The 12,654-nt window shown below is 40.5% G+C and overlaps 1 protein-coding gene across 1 annotated transcript in view; it reads left to right on the top strand.

The window, feature by feature from the left end:
* The first annotated feature begins 1,482 nt into the window (after positions 1-1,482).
* Positions 1,483-12,654, top strand: part of GALNT13 (polypeptide N-acetylgalactosaminyltransferase 13) — a 404,828-nt gene continuing 393,656 nt past the window's right edge. The window contains exon 1 of the mRNA XM_081815482.1: positions 1,483-1,616. The gene's annotated coding sequence lies outside the window, so the exon portion shown is untranslated. The remainder of the gene's footprint in view (positions 1,617-12,654) is intronic.

Raw genomic sequence — 12,654 nt, 5'->3', positions numbered from 1 at the left:
TATGTTTGTACAACATGGCTCTTAATATCTTTGAAGTAGCTACTATATCTTCCCTCAGTTTTGCCAAATAAACTTAGAAGGGGGAGCTAAGACAGGTGAAGTGACACTGGGAGAGGAGAAAATGACCCCAATTTTACTCTCACAAGTAAGAAAACTGAGACCAAAGAAAGGCAGCAGTGAATAAATGGCAAAGCAGGGATTTGAACTCAGTAATCCCAATTTCCTAGAAGAGTACTTCCCACATGGCAGTGGGGAATATGTCCCAAGTCTTCAGATGGTAATAATATCTGAGTCTTAAGTCTGTGCCTTGTGCCAGGCATTGTTCTAAGATCCTTACATACAGTTTAATTCATTTAGTACCAGAGACTTTCTGCTACACCATACATTAACTTAGAAATGACTTCACATTAACTTTACTTTGAAATGCAAGCATTCAGGCACTTCAGGGTGTGTGCGTGTGTATGTGTGTGTATGTGTCAAAGACCATACGTTGTTGACTGAGAAAGGAATTCAAAGCTCCACTTTTTGTCTTTACTTCTCCCTAAAAAATTTAAGAGCACAAGGAAGAGTTTTGCGTTCCCAGTTCTCTTACAGTGTGTAAGCTGGCAGCAGCTGTCGCCAGCCAGAACACTAGGATGCTGTCAGGGTGTAAGAACTGTAATGGACAAGGGGCCAAACTCTTGTCTGTCCTTTCTGCTTCAAGGCTCTGAAACCTCAAGTCCCCGCATCATTTCTCCACTGGAGAGACTACGACGGGGGTGGGGTTGCCCCAGTTTTTCCCCGAGGGCAGTCCCCGACCCTCCAGCATCCCTATAAGAGGCTCACTGGTGCACGGGACTAACACCGTGGATGCAAGCCGGCTTTTGCACCATGGGAAACCTGGATGGCCAGGGGTCACGAAGCGCTCTGTAGGGGAGAGGACCCGACCCCACAGTTGCTCTTGGGGGCCGTGCCTGCCAAGTATCGCGGGACTTGTGCACATCGCTGGAGCGGCAGCTCTAGGAGCAGCTGGAGCGCGCTCGGTGCTCACCGCCCCAGCCCAGGGAGGAGCGGGAGCGGGGAGGGAGGAGGGCTGGGGGGTGCTGGTTACGTAAATGATACTAGCCCAGTGAGAGGCCTCCAGGCTGGGGCTACGAGAGGGGGAGGGACCGTGCGAGGAGGTGGGGCTGGAAGGGAGAGGGTTGGGGTGGGAGGGGGGCGGGGGCCGGGGGCGAAGTGACCAGGCGGCAGCGGCGGCGGCATAGGCGGCTCTGCCGAGGTGACAATGTACTAGGAACCCTCGTTCGGTCTCCTGCGCCTCCTCGGCCTCGGCGCCCGCTCTCGCGGCGCTCGCGGAGCCCTCTAGCCCGCCGCTGCGCTATGAGGGCGCCTCTCTGGGGCTGGCCCAGGCCGGAGCCAGCTTGCTCCGCTCCGGGGGAAGTGTGAAGAGAGAGGCGCGGGCGGGAGCCGGGGCTGCGCGCGGCGTTCGCGGGCCGGCGCGGGTTCCAGGTGAGCGCGGGCTCGGCGCACCCGGCACTCTCGGCGCGGCCGACAGGCTCCTGCTGGGCTGGTCGGAAGCTGAATCCCGTGTGTGGACTGCCGTTCCCTCTTCGCGGGATCCTTGGCCACGATAGCAGGTCTCCGTCTCTCTCTTGCTCCCCTTCTCTTCCTCGTAATTGTCTGGGGCGAGTCCTCTCCGGGTGGCCAGGGTGCCCGGGTGGGTGCCGCAAAGTCCTGCAGCGAGTGTAGGGCGCGGAGTCGAGCGCCGGGGCCGGACGGCGGGCAGGGGCGCCCGCGGACCCGGCGAGACGGCCCCCTGGGCGCTTTGAGCGCGTTCGCCTGCTGCTGCAGGTGCGGAGGGAGGATCACGGGGCGCGGAACTTTCTGCCGCCGCCCGCCCTCTACCTTGCTCTTTCCGCTACTCGGATGAGCTCCGGGGCGCTGGCCACCCTCTGCGCCTTGGTGGCGCTCCGCAGCGGGGCAACTTTCTCCCACCAGCTGCGGGCGGCTGGGGCTTGCTGTGCGCGGACGCTTCTCTTCGGCTTGACACCGCGGACGCTCTGGAGCTTGGGTGTCTTCTTCGACGATTGCCTTCCTTTCTTTCTCTCTCAGTGCCCCTCGGCCTCTCTTTCTCTCTGTGCGTCTCTGTCTCTGACTCAGTTTCTTTCTCTGACTTTCTCTCTGACTCTGGCTCCCCCTGCGCCTTCCGGGTCTGTTTCTTTCCCCTTCTTTTCTTCCTTGTCTTTCTTGGGATGTCTCTTCCTGTTACTTTGTCTCTTAACGCTTGTCTCTTCTTTTCTCTCTGCCTCTTGCTGCCTATCTCTGTCTCCCTTCCTCGCCTCTCCTGTCCTCCAGATCCTCAGGCGCCTTGGCCAGTGGAGCACGGCCCGACCCACCTTCTGGGCATCTCCAGGTACAGAGATCTCCCTACTCAGAGCCAGAGAGTGTGCGGCGGATGCCCTTGTGTGGGCTCTCCTGGAGTCGAGGGGCTGAATGAGGGGCGCAAGGGCCAGTCTCCCAGCTTTGCGCGGCCTCGAACCCGAGCGCACTGAGGCTGCTGGTAGCAAAAGCTGCGGGCGCCCCTCCCCTCACTCCGTTATTTGACTATGATCAGTTGAATTTCCTGGTAGATAGTCTACATCCCCAGCTTTTACAAGTAGCCCCAGGAGGAGAGATGGATGAAGCTTTTGGATCCAGGGAAAGCTAACCTCGCAAGGGCGGGAGCTTTCGTGAGGCAAAGGTGTTGCTAGCGGAGGAGAGGAGCATTGGAGACTGTTTGCTTTAAACTGCCATAACACTCAATCCTTGAGCGTTTTCCTTGCGAGAGGTCGTGGTCACTGTTCCCAGGAACAGAGCGTAGAGATTTTATTTGCAGGGGAAAGACACTTGGATACCCTAGACGCCTGAAATTTCGGGTTTTCTTCGGACCCTCAGATCTTTAGTTTTATATGAAGGCTGCCTTTGCTCAGGGTTGCTTCCTTACCGTCCCGGTGTGTGTGTGTGTGTGTGTGTGTGTGTGCGCGCGCGCGCGTGTGCATGTGTGTGCGCGCGCTATTACTTGTGTTCATGCCCTCTAGTGTTAAAGAAACCAGCTTGTTTCAGAATAGTGAAAAGTAAGGTCAACCTATTTGGTGACATATTTTGGACCTTTTACTTTCCCAGATTATTTTCCTTGCCTTCACCCATCCTTTCCTTTTCCTCATCTTGACTTTTGCATTGCATTACTAATTTTTCCTTTTCCCCGATCTCTACAAACTCCTCCTCTCCTGCAGAATTAGAATCTTAATATTGAAACCCTGTTTGAGTGACTTCACAGATGGATAGATTTGGAGAATCTTCATAGCCTAAGGCAGGCTTTGAACATGAGAAATGTGCATTTCTCTGCACTGTTTGCCACAAGCCAGGATTTCACATTTCTTCCTTATGCCCCTGCCCACCTTCAAGTGCACTGAGAATTTTCTCTGGCTGCTCCTGCTTATTTAAATAAATGCTTTTAATTCTCTGTGTGATGCTCATCCCATTCCAGGGCTTAAGCTGCTTGCTTAAGTAGAGGCACTGTGTCTGAGATCAGGTTTGGGGAGGAAGAAAAGAAAGCTTTTGCAAAAGAGGTACAGTGCTGCTGGTGTAGATTAATTCTGGATTCCAGAGTGCGTAGTGGAACCGGTTGCTGTTTCAGATATGCAGACCCTAGCGCAGTGTGGGAAAACTAGTAAATACTTAATAAAAACTTGTTAGTTGAGTGATTAGCATGCAGCTAATTATGGGCTTTGAACTCATCCAGCTATGCTAATGAGCCTACGTAAAAGAAGTTGAATTCTACCTCCCCCCCCCTTTTTTTTTCTGTTTCATTTAGTCTTTTATGAATGGGAATTGAGGACTAGTAGAAGGGATGTTGAAACACGACTCTTCTGTCCCTTTTTGGTTTTTTTTTTATTTGATAGAGAGAAATAGCGAGAACAGGAACACAAGCAGGGGGAATGGGAGAGGGAGAAGCAGGCTTCTTGCCGAGCAGGGAGCCCGATGTGGGACTCAATCCCAGGACCCTGGGATCATGACCTGAGCCGAAGGCAGACGCTTAACGACTGAGCCACCCAGGCGCCCTGTTCCTTTTTGGTTTATTCACTGCTTGAATTTGCCCCTCTCTGCAAGTCTTTAACTTGACTGATGCTCTTTAACAAGTCACTGCAGAATTGAAGAAATGATTTTAGAGGCTCAGATGGCTGGCATCTCTTAATCTTCCTACCTGAAAGTAAACTGGAACATGACATCATTTATTAGTGAATACTTTTGTGTGGTCTTTCACAAGCGAAAAGTTCTCTCTTTTAATATAAAGAGCAGATCTGTCAGCTTAAAATATTTGGGGGCTATAAATTGATCTGCAAACTGAATCACTTGCCTTAAATAATTTATAGGCTTCCTTACTGCTTCAAATATATATGAGAAGTGTGGTACTACATGCATATGAGAATTTGCCAAAGTATCTGGAAATGTAGTCCTCCTGACACAAGGTACTAGTAGGAATTCATAAGCTGCAGTATTGTTTTGTTTTGTTTTATTTTTGTTTTTGTTTTTGGGTCTTTTTTTTTTTAGTATTTTTTTTTGATGATAGGGTAGTCTCTTCTTAAAGCAGTTGGGGATTTACCATGAGTATTGTACAGGAGCATGTTCAAGGCAATTTTGCTTTAAAAATATTACTTATAAAAATATTACTTATAGATCACCTGACATTGTACCCAATGTTTTATATTTAAAAATAGCAAAGATACAGTGAAGGTGAAAAGTCTGATACTGGTTGAGATATGTTCTGATTTCTTACTGATAATATTGAGGCATATTTAGCTTTTTAACTTTATGTGCATTAATATCACGTTGAACAGTTTTGTCAGAATGAAACACAATGTTTCCATTTTGCTTACTTGATTTTTAGAAGTGGTAGTTCTTTTTTCCTTTCTTTTCTTTTTTAGAAGTGGTAGTTCTAACAGGAACATTTCCATGGAATAGAGATTGTGCAGCTCTTTAAACTTGGCATTTTAGGGAGAGGGTGAGAGAAAGCAATACATGGGTGTTTTTATTCTTTCTGGTTGGACAAATGAAGAGGATATTGGTGTTTCTGAATAACACCAAGTGAAAGTAAGGAATATGATTGAGAATAAAGTATGAATAAAGTCCATTAGGTGAAATAAGTAACAGTACTACATGTCTTTGATAAGTGTTCATTGTGCTTTATGAAAATGAACAGTATCTAGTTTTGTCCTTTATTGGTGTTGTTAGATATCACAATCTCAAGTGGCACCTCTTGCAATAAACAAGAAATTCTTTTTTTTTTTAAAGATTTTATTTATTTATTTGACAGAGATACAACGAGAGAGGGAACGCATGCAGAGGGAGTGGGAGAGGGAGAAGCAGGCTTCCCGCTGAGCGGGGAGCCCGATGTGGGGCTCGATCCCAGGACCCTGGGATCATGACCTGAGCCGAAGGCAGATGCTTAAGGACTGAGCCACCCAGGGGCCCCTAAACAAGAAATTCTTGACTGTGACTTTTAATATATCACCTTCTTGGGTTTGCATTGCCATCAGTAGTAGGAACATGTACACATCTTAAATCTAATGAGGCCTGCAGGATCACTACTTTGAAGCCTGAGTGACCATATGCTAATTATTCAGAGAATTTTAACTGGGTTTTAATTCTCAATCCTTCCTTCTGCTCTTGTCATCAGAATAAACACATGTGAAACATCAAATCAAGTCTCATATTGACTCTGACTATCCATTTGATGGCCTTTCTTAATATCACCCCCCCCACCCACACATACATACTAAGTATATGTTCAAACACATAAATCACATTTAAAGATCTGCTACTGTCTGCTCTGATAAACCATTTGTCATTTTAACAGATTAGACTTTTTTTTTTTTTAAGGTTTTATTTTTAAGTAATCTCTATACCTAACATGAGGCTGGAACTCACAACCCTGAAATCAAGTTTCATGCTCTACTGACTGAGTCAGCCAGACACCCCCAGATTAGACTTCTGTTTACAATTTCTATCTTAAAGCACATTGTTTAATTAAGGACATCTGCTAGTCAATTACAGACATACGTGTTTTTGAAGATTCCAGCTTTCTGTTGTGAAATTTAATACTTAGAAAATTCAAAGAAATTTGTGAGAGTGAATGCACACATTAATTCAGTAGTTGGTCATCCATTTGGGGCGTTATAAGCAATTATATTTTAGAGCAAAATATAAATAAAATGGACTTTATTTATTTGATACTTGTTTCTCCTGGATTCAGATTTAAACCTGTGTGTGTGCTTTCAATGTAGTATATTATAAAAATATTTTTAACGGGTCTTTGCCTGATCACCAGGAAATAATTACAGGTGGCTAAAGATAGCTGTGTGATGAATGTATGTTTCTATTCCCTTGTAAATGAATTAGCTAAAATTCATTTTTAGCTATGAGTTTTCTAATTTTATTTTCTTTATATGAGTCAGGACCTTTTTATTTAAGTTGAAATCTTAACTTTGAAAATTTTTAACTAGAAATTATTAAGAAATTTCTGGGGCCTAACATTTAAAATGTAAGTGAAAGTAGGGAGATGTGCCTTTTCTCTATGGGCCCAACTTTACTCAAATGTACACATGTAATTATTGTCCTTATGAACTCCTGGGTTCTCTCTTAATGTTTATCCTACTATAATTGCCCACCCTTCACAATAGACCTAGAGCAAGATACAAAATATCAGTTGTTGAAAGTTGTCCCATGTTAATGGTTAATCCTTCCAACATAGCTTGAGAGGGATGTAGAGAAAATTGTGACTGTTAACATCATAGATATGAACACATTTGTGATCATATATACGGTTATATGAGAAAATTAAAATGCTGCTCATATTAAATATTCAGACTTCCTTTGTATTTTTTTTTTTTTTTAGAACTGCTTACTGTTAAGATAGGTGGGAACTGTCCAAGATCTAGTATATCAGGGTTTTAACATGATGTGGAATTAATTAGGACTCTGATACATTAAACTACATTGATGTCACTTAAATCTTATTTAAGCTCTTGTAGAACATTATAGGAAGTGTGATTAAACTGTTAGTTGGCATTTTGGTGATCATAATACAAGTGCTGAGTAGCCACTGTAAACAGAAGAATTTAAAGTAAAGCCTGCATATTCAAAATAATCTAAATTACACCTCAGAGATAGTAGTAAATGTCAACTTAATCTCTTGCCTAATATTAATTGCCTTTATATTATAAGCACAGCACCTCTTTTTTTTTGTTAAAAAATAGATTTTGACATATGGGGAGGATTATGTTCTTGTAGATCAGAAGCATAATAACTGACTTAATTTCCTCTTGAGATTTTTATTATATAATAGTTTCAGATGGAGAGGAGGAGATTTATATGACTATCAAGACCCCTTTGCAATACTACCATTAATCTAATGAAAGAAAAATGGGAACAAATACTTGAAAACAAATCTATGTGAAGGTACAGCCATTTCAGTTTATTTATGAAGCAGTTAAAAATGGCGAATTGAGTTACACATTGAGAAAATAACTAAAATCTATTGGGTGCTTACTTTGTCCTTGTACTGTGGATAAGTAAACATCTAATACGTCTTGCCACATTTTATCCTCATAACCATATGAGCAGTAAGTAGTAATATTGTCCCTATTGTATAAATGAGGACCTACTCAGAATCATACAACTAATACGTTTTAGCACCAGGGATCACATCAGTTCTTTCTATATATGAAGCCAGTACTCTAGTAGTTCTCAGTCTGATATTTTCACTGATTAATAAATTTTTAAAAAAAAATTGAGTGCCAACCTCCATGTGAACGTTTTCTTTTGTATGGTAAGAATGATTTAAAAAGTCTACTGTCACCATCATGTTATAAAAGAGTGGACATTTGTACACCAGCTAAGATGGCAGAACTGAATATCAAAATATAGTTCTTAGAATAAATTTAGCTTTCTATGTGTTTTTCTACATTGCACTTATTTTTCTAATTTAACAAAGACTGATGAAAATTTTATCACAGTCTGGTAATTTATTTCACCATCTTCTGTAGTCTGTGCTTGGGAACCCATCTCAATGTGAACCTCTGTAATAGCCTATCTTCCCTGTGCACCCTGTGCCCATAGACAGCACAGGCTAGTATGGTAGTCATATCCATCACTTAATAAGACACACACAACCCTTATAGCCATTCCTTTCTCTTGCCAGTCGCCAGCCTGGGCAATAAAATTTGGACCCAGGAAAGATGCCAGCAATTGCTCTAGCCTCAGTTTACTGTGGCAGTGTTTGTTGAAAGGATTAGAGAATTGGAGGTGACTTGTTCCTTTATGGGGGTTAACCGCCAATCACTGTCACTAAGATGGTGCCAATCTGTGTCCTGGGACAAGAGATGAATGCCAGGCAGAAATAAAGGAGCATGTCTCAAGAACTTATTCCTCTGTCCTTCCCCCAAACCTGTGCTTTCCAGCCTTTAGGGATCCTTTTGTTCCTTTTTCACTTCTTTGCCTTGGTGAGGACAAAGAGGTTTTGCTTTAGGTAAGAAAGAAAATTGTGAAGGTAAACTTCTAACTGCTTTTGTAAAACTGACCAAGGCTGTTAAATGCCAACTTGCTTTGGATAGAGACTATTGGGGCCATTGAAGAGGGAAAAAATGCCAGTGGGGGTATGTGAAATGTAGCTAAATGGACCTAAGGCATTGTTTAGTGTCCCTGCTAACAAACCAGTCTGTACATTGAAATTACCGAAAGAGATTTGTATGTGTGTGTGTTTATTTTAATAGAGATTGTCAGATCCCACTGATACAGATTCTCATATGCCTGGGATGGGTTTACAGAATCTATTTTTATTTGTTTATTTTAAGATTTTATTTATTTGTTTGAGAGAGAGTGTGAGACCATAAGTGGGAGCAGGGGAGGGGCAGAGGCAAAGGGAGAGCAGACTCCCTGCTGAGCTGGGAGCCAGATGCCCTTCAGCTCAGATCATGATCTCAGACCCTGGGATCATGACCTGAGCTGGAGGCAGCCCTTAACCGACTGAGCCACCCAGTAGCCCCCAGATTCTGTTTTTATAAATACTTTTCTAGATGATTCTAATATACAGTGAGGTTTCAAGCAACTGATCTACTTCCAGTTCATCATTTTTAAGATTTATTTACTAATTTTTATTTATTAAAAAAATAGTAGTTTTTAGCACAGCCAGACTTATTCTCCACACCCACGCTTATTTTTTAAATTGTGCGTTCATTTATATCATAAATTACAATGACAAATTGCTATTAAAACAATTTAATACATATTTTTCTACAGAGTTTGTTCATAGGACTTCGGACGTCAGGGAGTCTTCACAACCACACACTTACATTTTAACATTCAGGGACTTGAACTATCATAGGAAATGCTAGAATCCTAGTAACCATGTTTGTGCATTTGATTTCATTTTCATGATGCCCAAATTTCAAAATACTAAGAATATAAAATAGCCCTAGATCTTCAAGGAAAAATAGAGTCAAATCTGAAGTCAGAATGCAGTCTCTCGGCAAGCTGCTTGGGCTCAGTGATCCTCTTCCATTCTGAGCTTTTTAAAGTAGTGACTATTAACAATAAAAGAAAGTAGTAAACAACTATTTTAGAAATAATAAAAATGGGCAGAAGTTATGACCTGGAACATAAAACAGATAACCCTGGGAATAATAAAAATGTTGACTGCTACAAGTATGAAGGGCCAATAATCTGTAAGGGGAGCAAATAGAATTAGACTGAACCATCAAGTCCATGTCTACATATTTAAGAAACAGAGCAGTTTCTTTTAATATTACTTATCAATATTACTTTTATTATCAATATTACTTTCAATATTACTTCTGTTACTCTGGTTTTGAACAGTTATACTTTCTAAAATAGGCATGTGGATTCCTTTTGGTAGAAACCATTCAATTTTAACTAGGGTAGATTAGTTGGAAAAAAAAACAGCATTATGTAATATTTAAAATAGCTTCACATTACTGTAGAATGTTTCTTCCCTTAAAAAAGATAGAAGTTACTATGTTCTGGACACTATTCTAAGTGCTTTACAAATATTAATTCATTTCATCATAACAACCTTCCAAAGTAGGTTTTATTAGTACCTTCATTTTACACACAAGGAAATTGGGACACAGAAAGGTTAAGTAAATTGTCCCAGACTAAGCTGATGAGTGACAGGGCAAGGACTATGCTATTTTGATGAAATGGTTAATAAAACAACTTGCTTTCCATCACAAAGCTTGAAGTAGCAGAATTGAAAATGGAACTCAGATTCCTAGGTCTTGTTTCCTATTTGAGTAAGATTTGCCTTTAAAAATGAAGGAAGAAAACCTGACCAACAAATCAGATTTCTAGAGTGGGAAACAAAAGTGTTTACGTTTCAGAAGTCATAGCACTGGATTAAGAAAGACAGTTAATTATGAAGGAGACAATAAATGTGGAAAAATTGGAATGGATTTCTTAAGTATGTTGTCTCTACTTAGTTGCAGATTACCCCCCAAAATAAGAAGAAATTAACATATAGAAAAATAATTAAATCCTTAAGTAAATAAGATTTCTTTATATAGACCTTAATCCATAACTGAGATATGTACCTGTAAATGATCTAATAAGAAATAGCTTATTTTTCTGTGATATTGCTGATAAAACATTTAAATTACATTAAGAAATCTTATGAAAGGATTGGGGAAATCCTGCTGAAATTTCTGGCTTTTTTTCTCAAGTGTTTTAAGTTTTTTATATGATGGCATATCTTTACTAACTTGTAATTAGTACTCTGTAAGAACTGATGTATTAATCTTTGATACAATACATTTTCTCTTTCTGACCTTTAGTTGATTTTCAGCAACTTTCTATTGCTTACTATTTTTGTTTAATGCATGATGACAATGTTTTAATGATTTTTCTTTAGTCTTTAAAAAATTAAGCACTATTTTAGATTGATAGTTGATTAGATTATGTAAATTATTTAAATTATATAGCATCAATAATGAGTCACTCCATCTGCCTGGTTTTTTAAAAACTAAAATTTGCACTTAAAAACAATGCTGTTTTCAGAGTCTATAAATGAAATGAAGGTTTATGAGGTTACTAACTAGCTTAGTATCAAGACTGTACAGTTTTTCCTTTTTGTGGCAGTAAATTCCACCTCTTTTTTTTCTGAATTCACAAGGCTCATCTTTCTTTGATTCTCTTGATAGTTCAGTCTCAAATGGGACTATATGTCGTTTGTCCTGAAAAATGTTAGAGGCCAGACTGTCCCTGAATACGGTTCAGATTTTACACCTCTCCTATAGGTTGTCAGTGTGCCTCTGTATTTTCTTCTTAAGTAAATAATGTGTTTATTTCTCAGTACTCTTTTTCTTCTCCCATATCTTTTCCTTGCTCCTCCTCTCCTTTCATCCTTCTTCATGGTGGTCTCTCCTTTAAATGGTCTTTCTTCTATGGCTTAATAAATCCACATGTAGCAGGACTAGACTATTAGTGGCTCTTGATTTATTAAAAAAAATTAAAAAAGAGCTGTTTATTTCATCAGTTAGTTTTGAGTAGGTAAGAGACAGATGCTCTAGCTTTTGCATCTGGGTCATTTAGCAGGAGGCTGGGATACTAAATTCACATCTCATTACCTTTGTCTACTTTTAGAATTGTGTGCTTGGGCCCTGTGGTCAGTTGGCAGTTGGCCGGCCCATGACTCCGAGGGAATGCTGTGTTATTTGAAGGGATGCCAATTTCAGTTGCCACACGGTTTCCATATTTCTTGGTCAGATTTTTCATATAAAACATCCAGTATGTGTTTTATTACTAACTCTAGGCTATAGACTTCATGTCAAAAATTTATTATGTTATTAACTGATAGATTGTAATGAGCAATTTTAATAATTTATTTTCTGTGGCTTTCACTCCCTGATTTTGGGTAGTGTTTCCCCTATTTGATAAAAGTAGAGCAGACATTTTTGTCACGGATTTTTTAAGAGTTTTATTGTTGTGCACTAAGTTGAGATGAATCGTAGGTAATTGGATGGTGCAGCTGAATTAACACATTGAATTGCTAGTTATGAGACACTTCATTTGCTGTTGCAGACAACAATAGGCCCATTTTGCTTCTACAATGCACAAATTCTTATTATCTATATAAAGTTCTAATTCAAGTGAGATAATGTGTATGCATCATTTCCATTCCTTTTGTAAGGAAAAATAACCTTCACAAATATAAGAGACTTGCAACTATCTCATTAAATAATTTTGAACTTCAATAAATATTTTTTTCTGAGAATGTTAATCAGTTGTCTCATTCTCCACAAGAAGGACAGAGTATAAGGCATTTCATAAACATGAATTCAGTAGTATTGCTTTTACCCTGTGTACCTTAAGACCTATGCAGATGTGCAGTTTGCATTTCTTTCAACAGAGAGCCTTGTCTGAATCATTAAGGGCAGCATTGTTGCCATCATGACTATGTTGATATTCAGTAGTGTAATAATTTTGTTTGCTCTTGGTTTCTTTTCATTTTAAGGGTTTTTAGCGTAGCTTCTGTAGGTCAGTGGAGTTACTTTTAAACAGGTAAGTATCCATTTTAAGAGGAAGTATTGATACATACCTTTATTTATATTATATGTTCTTTTG

Source organism: Leptonychotes weddellii, chromosome 3 (genome assembly GCF_054177405.1).
Source record: "Leptonychotes weddellii isolate Sample4059 chromosome 3, ASM5417740v2, whole genome shotgun sequence".
Classification (NCBI taxonomy): domain Eukaryota; kingdom Metazoa; phylum Chordata; class Mammalia; order Carnivora; family Phocidae; genus Leptonychotes; species Leptonychotes weddellii.
Note: the sequence above shows the minus strand (reverse complement) of the source record. Positions and strands in the feature narration are given on the sequence as shown.